The sequence below is a fragment of the Python bivittatus genome, unplaced genomic scaffold, assembly GCF_059951505.1.
Source record: "Python bivittatus isolate LINGU-HERP-01145 unplaced genomic scaffold, Pbiv_v1 ctg000180_np1212, whole genome shotgun sequence".
Lineage (NCBI taxonomy): Eukaryota > Metazoa > Chordata > Lepidosauria > Squamata > Pythonidae > Python > Python bivittatus.
The window spans coordinates 7,411,277-7,420,443 of NW_028277047.1; positions in this window are offsets into that span (position 1 = coordinate 7,411,277).

The following is a 9,167-nucleotide window of genomic DNA, read 5'->3' on the forward strand; positions in this document are numbered from 1 at the left end:
ACAACAACAAAAGAATTACAGAAGGGGGAATATAGCGTAACAACAGAATTTGAAAATCTAACACAGTACGTAAGGCTGAACATGTTAGGTATAGTGTGTGGAATACCACAAATTTGTGGGTTTTAACTGCAGTTCTTTATCATGGAAGTCATGTCCTAACTCAACACACCAACAAATATTAAAAATATTCTGTAATTTCATGAAAAGTGGTCATAATCCATCAGTCATGTTTTGATCTAGTCTTTGGCCCATAATTCTTTTAGTCCATCATTCTTTTAGCCTATATCCCTAGCATGGACTTGCAGTTCCTTGCACCTGTACGATTTTCAACATAGCTTTTCTATTATTGATATAAAAAGGTTGGGTAAGCCTGCAGACATTCCATTCAAGTGTTCTCTTGATTTTTGCGTGTCCAACACATTCTTAACAACACTTAGCAACAAAATGCAGCATGCACAAAAAGGGTAATTTAGCTGAATTCCTAGCTGAATACAAGGCCCAGCTCTCTTCTGGCAGAAAATTGGAACTGGAAATTGGAATTGGAAAAATTGAACCTTTTAGGAGAGCAGCTGGCACTGTGTATCTTCTTGGGTTTTGTAATAGTGTCTTTGTTACACAATGTTGATACAAATTAAAATTCCTACAGGAATTTTTACTGGGGAAGTTACGTTTATAACTTTTAAAGTCTATTCCCCCCTTGTACTCCCTCAACAACAATGCAGTTGGGCTGCAGGATAGGATTCTTTAGACAGTGTCCCATCTTAAGATTGTTGGTATATTACCGCATAAAGACACTTTATTTAGATTTAAACTATTCCTATTGATCTAGTTTTCAAATTTAAGATGGAGGTTTCAAACTAAGATCTAGTTCAGGGTTTTGCAGGTTTCATTTCTGGCTGCAAAATATTTGCAGGTCTTTGTATTTTGTGATTTTCTTCTTTCTCTTTCTCTTCTTTCTCTTCTCTTCTGCTGCCTCCAGGTATTGCAGTGTCCACTATCCAGACTTTTTGGTCTTTCTTATCCACAATGGCTAAGTCTGGGTGTTATGTGGCAGGTGCTTGTCTGTTTGAATCCTAAAGTCCCATAGCACTTCAGCTTCTTCGTTTTCTATGACTTTGCCTGTTTTGTGGCCCTACCAGTTCTTGCTTGCAGGCAAATGGCATTTCTTGCAGAGATTCCAATGCACCATTGTTGCTACTTCATGTTGTTTGTATGTCTGGGCAATCTTCTTGCAGCAGCTAATTAGGTGGTGGTCCATTGTTTCTTCAGCTTCCTTGCAAAGGCAGCTGTCTGTTGCTGTCTTCTCAATTCTGGCTTTATATGCATTTGTTCTTAAAGCTTGGTTTTTTTGTGTAGCCAGAACTTTCCTGCTCTTAGCCATTGCAGGGCCTTGTTATCTGCTTTGCCTGCTAGTTTTTTGTGTACTGGCCATGTAATACTTTGCCTTGCCATGTCTCTTTTCTATTCTTCATTTGGTCTGTCTTGTAGGCCAGTTTGGTCTCTTCAGTAAGCCTTCATGGTGCATGTCTTCACTGTCTTTCAGATATTCTTCCATGCCCTCTTTTCTTCTTCATCTGGTGTAACATTCCACGCCCACCTATGCTCCTTGGTAAGTAGAGTATGTCAATGTTGCTGTGTGGATGAAGGGCATGATTCATTGTCATTATTTTTCTGGTGTTCCTATCCAGGGCTTCTGCTTCAGTTGTCCACTATTCCAGCTGTGTGTCTAATGACTGGAATTGCCCAGGTGGTTTGCCTTGATGGTGACTGGATGACTGGAATTGCCTTGATGGTATTTCTTCCACTGAGCTTGGACTTTAAGATCTTCTTCACTCTCATGATGTATTCACTCCTAGCCTTCTACTTGACTTCAGCGTGCTTGATGTTGTCAGCTTGAAGGATGCCCAGGTATTTGTAGCGATCTTCTTCATCCAGACTCTTGATGTTATTTCCATAGGGCATCTTGATTCCTTTGGTTTTCACTATTTTTCCCCTATCGATGGTCAGGGGGACATGTTTGTCCAGTCCAAACTCCATTGCAATATCTTGGCTGTATGTTTGGGCAGTGTTTTTTTTTTTTTAATATTTTTTTTATTTTTACAACAAACACAAAACATACATGAACAGACAAAAACATAGAAAGGCATAAAAAAAGCATCTTCCATTTTATACCGTGTGTCAACCAGTTACCAACTCGTTGGTGCCCCTTTCATAATCTTAAATTCTCATATCATCTATTCAAAATATACTTGTATACTTATCAATTAACAATTATTAATCATTCATAGCTATTCTATAGAATCATTTATTACAAGAAATTTTAACTTTCAATAGGATTAGTAATACATTTTCATCTATCGATTATATGTGTATATATATAATTAATATCAAATTTCTATTATAAAATTTCCTAATCCATTACATTACTATATTTTCTCAGTGTCATATAAAATTACTTATCTTCTTACTCTAATTTCAAATCTCAATTTAACTCATCTCTGCACATTCCATAATTTTCAATAACTTCCTCCTGCATAAGTACTTTTTAATTTTTCCAATTCTTAAAAGTTACAGTTCTAACCAGTATCAGTTACAATATCAGTTACAGTTCTAACCGGGTTACAGTTCTAACCAAATTCTTCACTACATGTTTCAACAAAAATGTCTCTAGTTTAAAATCTATATGTTACTATATTCAACCATGTATAAATTTTAGTCTAATCTCTTGAAACATTTACAATCAAATACAATTTTTAACTATATATCTCAGATTTATGCTTTATTCCAGCGCTTGCATAATTTTGAGTTCACCCTTTTCATTCAATATCCCAAAATATCTAGCTGTTTATTCCTTTTTCTATATTATTGGATAAGAGAAAGCAATAATAAATGTCCTTTCAAACATTCTGCTTTTTGAAGCTTCTGTCAGTTCCATCATTGTTGTATTCCCCTTGTTTTTTCTTTAAACATCTGAAGTAGTTTCTTTCAATATTGTTTTACTTCTTCTTTTTGTGCATTCTCTTAGTACGATTTTCCATTATAATCTTGTATAATCTTTTTCTCACCCTCAGTGCCAAGAACAAGTCTGTCCCTCTTCATTTATCAGTTGGTTAACCCTTTTAATTCTCAGTTTATAAGCCTCACAATAATTCTGTTTAATGTTTCTGATTTCTTGTACTATTTCTTCCTTTTCCATTGATCCCGTTTTATGTTTAATTAAGTCCATTTTAGCTTTAATATCTTTTTTCTTTTTTTTTGCGGGAATTTCTGCAGCTCTTCTTCCAGTTTTTTATAGTCATCCTCAATAGTTTAAAGATCTTTTTCTGCATTGTGTTTCTCGTATAGTTTATTATCTTGATAAACCTTCATTGAGTCAAAGGATTCTTTATCTTTGTTCTTGCCAAAAATAAGAAAAAAAAAAGCAAGAGGAGAAAAAAAAAAAAAGAAGAGGAGGGAAAAGACTAAGTCTCTTTAAAAAAAATCCAACTGAGGGGGGAATGGAGAGCAAAGCAGAGCTTCTAGCAGAAAGAAGAGCTACTGCCACTAATCAGGGCTCTTGTGACTAACTCAAACTTTCCATCTTGATATTTTCAAAGTCGCTTTCAACTCCACTTTCTTGTTTATAGTTATTCGGATGGCACCTGTATAAACATGCACATCCCACTATCTTTTTAGAAAGCCCAAGGTCCTTGAGAATACGTCACAATGAGAGAAAAAAAAGAAAAAACACTATATCAAGCCTCTAGATGGCAGTGCAACTTTCTTTCATTTACTTTCTCTTAACTCCACTTTCCCCATTTCAAAATCAAAAAGTATAAATTTCTTATAACAATAAAGAAATCTTAGAAAAAAGGCTTAAGATAAAGAGTTATTGAGTATTAAAAAGAAAAAGCCAATCCAGTTAAGAATATATTTTTTTAAGAGAAGAACATCTTGCCAATTCCACTAAAAAGGGAAAGTTGAAAAGAAAAAAAATTTTCCCCCCTTTTTTTATAAGGCTCAATCTCGCCGCTTAATCCACTTTTCTTCACTTTTAAAAATCTCTTTAAGTTACTTAAGGTGTTCTCTAAGAATAGTTAAATAGTAAAAGTCCATCTCACCCGGTTGACACCCCTCTCTTTCTTCTTCCTTTGGAGGTGTCCCGGCTTTCGCAGCCATTTTTGGCTGCCTCTCCTCCGCCGGCTTCAAGAGCTTCTCCCGGGATCAATCTGGGACTTGCGGCGTCCCTGAGATCCGTGGGACGCGCCCTTTGCGATCGCCATCTCTACGGGATGGCTTAGGTCCATCGGGACCGTCCGGGGGGGGAGATATCGACTGCAATCCTGGGAGCCCAGGATCGCCCGCCGTATTGCCGCGACGCCAGCTCCGCCCTCTCCAATGGTTTCCATTCTTTAAGGTAATAGTTATTTGAGTTTTCTTTTAATAAGCAAGTCAGTTTATCGTTTTCTGCCATTTCCATCAGTTTCCAAATTACATTCTCAAGGGAACTTTGATCCATGGTGAGAACATTTTACATAAAGAGTACTGGGAAATGTATTGTCGAAGGCTTTCACAGCCGGCATACGATGGCTGGTGTGGGTCTTCCGGGCTGTGTGGCCGTGGTCTTGAAGTTTTGTTTCCTAACGTTTCGCCAGCACCTGTGACCGGCATCTTCAGAGTGCAGAGTGCAGGAGCACAGACAGGAGCAGTTCTCTCTGTGCCCAGCAGAGAGAACTGCTCCTGTCTGTGCTCCTGCACTCTGAAGATGCCGGTCACAGGTGCTGGCAAAACGTTAGGAAACAAAACTTCAAGAACACGGCCACACAGCCCGAAGACCCACACCAGCCAAAGTACTGGGAAAGCCTGTCCCCAGTTCCTAACTAGCAATCTCTATAAAGGATGTTTTTGTCCTGGCTCCACATAGCTTTTAGGAGTATCACCACTGCAACACTCCCAAAGGCCAAGAAAAGATGGTCCATTCCTCCTCTAAAGAGAGTAGTATAGCTAGTAGTATACGTTTAATAGTACAATACAAATCCAATAACACAAATCCAATAGTCCTGGATTTGTCACGTACAGAGCTCGTCAGAAACCAGCAGATTTTCAGTTTACCATCAAATGAATGCAACATGTCACAAACATTACCTCCTTAGGCATTTATTATAAAAGCATTGCACAGGCTTTTATCTTAGGATATCTGATGATTTTTCAGAGTCCTGAGCTGGTCAACAAATCATGTATGAAGAAGAAAAACAATCCTGCATTTCTTTGCTAATTTGTCTACCTCCCCCTGCATACTTTGCATTTCCTCTTATTAAACAGTTACTCATAATTAAGCAAATAGATCAGGTATTAGCAGCAAAAGGCTGGATTGCATAATCAAATTAAGAAGAATACCTGGAACTCTAACATGGACTTCCCTTTGTTGGACTCCAACATGAAGCGGAAAGCACCAATGCCTGTGCTTGGGTTATCTGCTTCCTCTCTGTTGCCCTGTCGAAAAGGCAAACATATAAGGGGATTAGAGTATAAGGATCCGCTTTTTTTTACACAAGAAGGATTCCTACTTCAGGAAGAGTTTTCACAGAGCTGAGACAGTAAGGTTTATGCATGTTAGCAATATGAATATATGAATATTCCATAGCGCTGCGCACAGCATTTTAAATGTCAACTACTCTGATTTGAAATGCCCCTTTCCAAGCACATAGCAGGCTGTTTGGATCATTTTGGAAGTGTTTGAAACTCAAAAACAGCTTTTTCAAGTTTGAAAACCAATGACAATGATCAAAACAGGATGCTTTGTATACAAAATGGTTCAAATTTATTTTGAACCCCTCTTCATGATACAGGACAGTTCTCAGTTCAAAAATATCACAAATGCACCATGTAACAGATCTCTTCTGATGTAGTACCTCCAACTAAATGCCTTTAAAAATCAGAAATCAAAGGAGCAAAATGGATACTAAACTTAAATGCAATTCTGAAGCTGGCTTTCTAATTTATCAAGATTTCTCTCATTTCAAGAAATAACTAACCCCAGTCGGGTCTAATAGTCCTGAAAAGGACTTCACTGAGAAACTCACATCAGTGTCTCTTTGAAACGTTAATAACTAATGTATTGTCAAAGGCTTTCACGGCCGGCATACGATGGCTGGTGTGGGTCTTCCGGGCTGTGTGGCTGTGTTCTTGAAGTTTTGTTTCCTAACGTTTCGCCAGCACCTGTGACCGGCATCTTCAGAGTGCAGGAGCACAGACAGGAGCACCCTGGACACAGAGAGAACTGCTCCTGTCTGTGCTCCTGCACTCTGAAGATGCCGGTCACAGGTCCCGGCTTTCGCAGCCATTTTGGCTGCCTCTCCTCCGCCGGCTTCAAGAGCTTCTCCCGGGATCAATCTGGGACTTGCGGCGTCCCTGAGATCCGCGGGACGCGCCCTTTGCGATCGCCATCTCTACGGGACGGCTTAGGTCCATCGGGACCGTTCAGGGGAGGGGATATCGGCTGCGATCCTGGGAGCCCAGGATCACCCGCCGTATCGCCGCGACACCAGCTCCGCCCTCATGTTTGGGCAGTGTTGAGCAGCAATTCTATTTCAGATGTTTGTTTTTTTTAAATAATAACCTTATTAAGTTTTGAGAAAAGACAATAAAAACTAACAAGGATTAATAAGAAAAAGAAAAAAAAGAAAAGTTGAAAAGAGAGAAAATAATAAAATCAAAATTAGAAGTGCAAAAAGGGAAAAGAAAAAACAAAAAGAAAGCATTCTAACCCTTCTCACAGATATAAGTAGCAATATACATCCAACTCTTACCCTAAGAAACTTCCATTATTTCTATTAATCCATATTATTTCTAATCATCATACAACAAAACTTTATTTTTTTCCGTAACTTGCAAAGTGTCCAAAAAAGGTTTCCAGATTGTATTAAAATTACACAAATCAATGCTGTCAATTTTGCCATCTCTGCTAACTCCATAAACTTCACCAACCATTCTTCCATCATAGGTAATATCTTGTCTTTCCATCGCTGTACATACAGAAGTCTTGCTGCTGTTACCATATATAAAAATAAAAATCCATGACCAACAGAAGAGAAGATGTGTAGCTCAGTGTTGAACGGTGGAGTCCTTGGGGCTCTCTGAGCTTGGCTGTTTTCTTGCAAACGTTTCGTTAGCCGGCTAGGCCACATCTTCAGTACTAAAATGGGACGGGGTTTGCTCTCTGTTCACATACAGTGAGCATATACTTGCCTTGCCTGTGTTGGTGTTTTTTTTTCCTGGCAGTTGAGAAAATTCCAGTACATTGCCATAAGTTAACCATTTATATTAAATTATAAATTCTCTTCTATAAAAAGCTTCTTGTGGAGACAGCCACAAAAGAACTTTTGGGGACAACCTGAATTTATATCTGTTCCATACTCTCAGGATGGCACATCTAACAAAATGGCTTTTAAAATCTACATTAACTTTATCATACCATAAATAGCCATGCCAACCAAATCTTAAATCGTCCCTCTAGTTCCACTAACCTTCTGTTTCTCAGTCATCCATTCTTTCATCCAAGCCAAACAAGAAGCTGCAAAATAGAGTTTCAAATTCGGAAGGCCTAAACTTCCTCTCTGTTTTGCATCTTGTAATAGTTTAAACTTAATTATTGTTTTTTTTACCTTGCCATGCAAATCTAAAAATATCTTTATGCCATTGCTTAATGGGAGATCAGTTGTCATCACAGGTATTTTTGGAACAAAAATAACATTTATTTTGGTTACTGAAATCCTGCCCAAAGTGACAACTGTAATTTTTCCATCTTAATATATCTTTCTTAATATCATTCCAAGTCTTAACATAATTATTGTGAAATGACATTCAATTACTATTTGTCATATACACCCCCAGATGTTTAACTTTCTTTTCCACCTGAAAGCCAGTTTTATTAATCAATTCTTCTTGTTCCTGTTTTTTAATATTTTTTAACAATTTAGTCTTTTATTAATTTTAAAATCTGCCAATGCACCAAATTCTTTCAACTGTTTCATTAAATCTTTGATCCCCTTAAGTGAATCCTCCAACACTAATACCAAATCCTCTGCAAAGGGCCTCAACTTATATCTGTTTTTTAATTTGCAAACCCTTTATCTTCTCATCACTCATGTCTCGGTTCAAAACCTCCAGAACTAGAATAAACAGCAAGGGACACAGTGGACAATCTTGCCTCATTCCCTTTTGTATCTCACATTGTTTGGTTAGGTCTCTATTCACAGTAATTTGCACTTTCTGTGATGTATAAATCAATTTCACTGCTATTATAAAAGTCTCTCCAAAATCCTTATCTTCCAAGATTTTAAACATAAAGGCCAATTTAAAATGCAGCTTATTTTTCATTATTGTTGTTGTTGTTCAGTCGTTAAGTCGTGTCCGACTCTTCGTGACCCCATGAACCATATTGCGCCAGGCCTTCCTGTCCTTCACTGCCTCCCGGAGATTGCTCAGTTTCATACTGATTGCTTCAGTGATGCTATCTAACCATCTCATCCTCTGCCATCCCCTTCTCCTTTTGCCTTCAATCTTTCTCAGCATCAGGGTCTTTTCCAAGGAGTCCTCTCTTTGCATTAGGTGACCAAAGTATCTGAGCTTGAGCTTCACTATCAATCCTTCCAATGTGCAATCAGGGTTGATTTCCTTTAAGATTGACTGGTTTGACCTCCTAGCAGTCCAGGGGACTCTTAAGAGTCTTCTCCAGCCCCACAGTTCAAAGGCATCAATTCTTCAGCGCTCAGCCTTCTTTATGGTCCAGCTCTCCCAGCCACTACTGGAAAAATCATAGCTTTGATTATGTGGATCTTTGTCGGCAAGGTGATGTCTCTGCTTTTTAATATGCTATCTAGGCTTGCCATAGCTTTCCTCCAAAGGAAAGTTTTAATTTCATGGCTGCAGTCTCCGTCTGCGGTGATCTTGAAGCCCAATTAAATGAAGTCTGTTACTGCTTCCATTTCTACCCCTTCTATTTGCCAGGAATTGATGGGTCCAGATGCCATGATCTTAGTTTTTTTAATGTTGAGTTTCAAGCCAGCTTTTGCACTCTCCTCTTTCACCCTCACCAAGAGACTCTTTAGTTCTTCTTCACTTTCTGCCATTAGGGTGGTATCATCTGCATATCTGAGGTTGTTGATATTTCTCCCTGTAATCTTAAT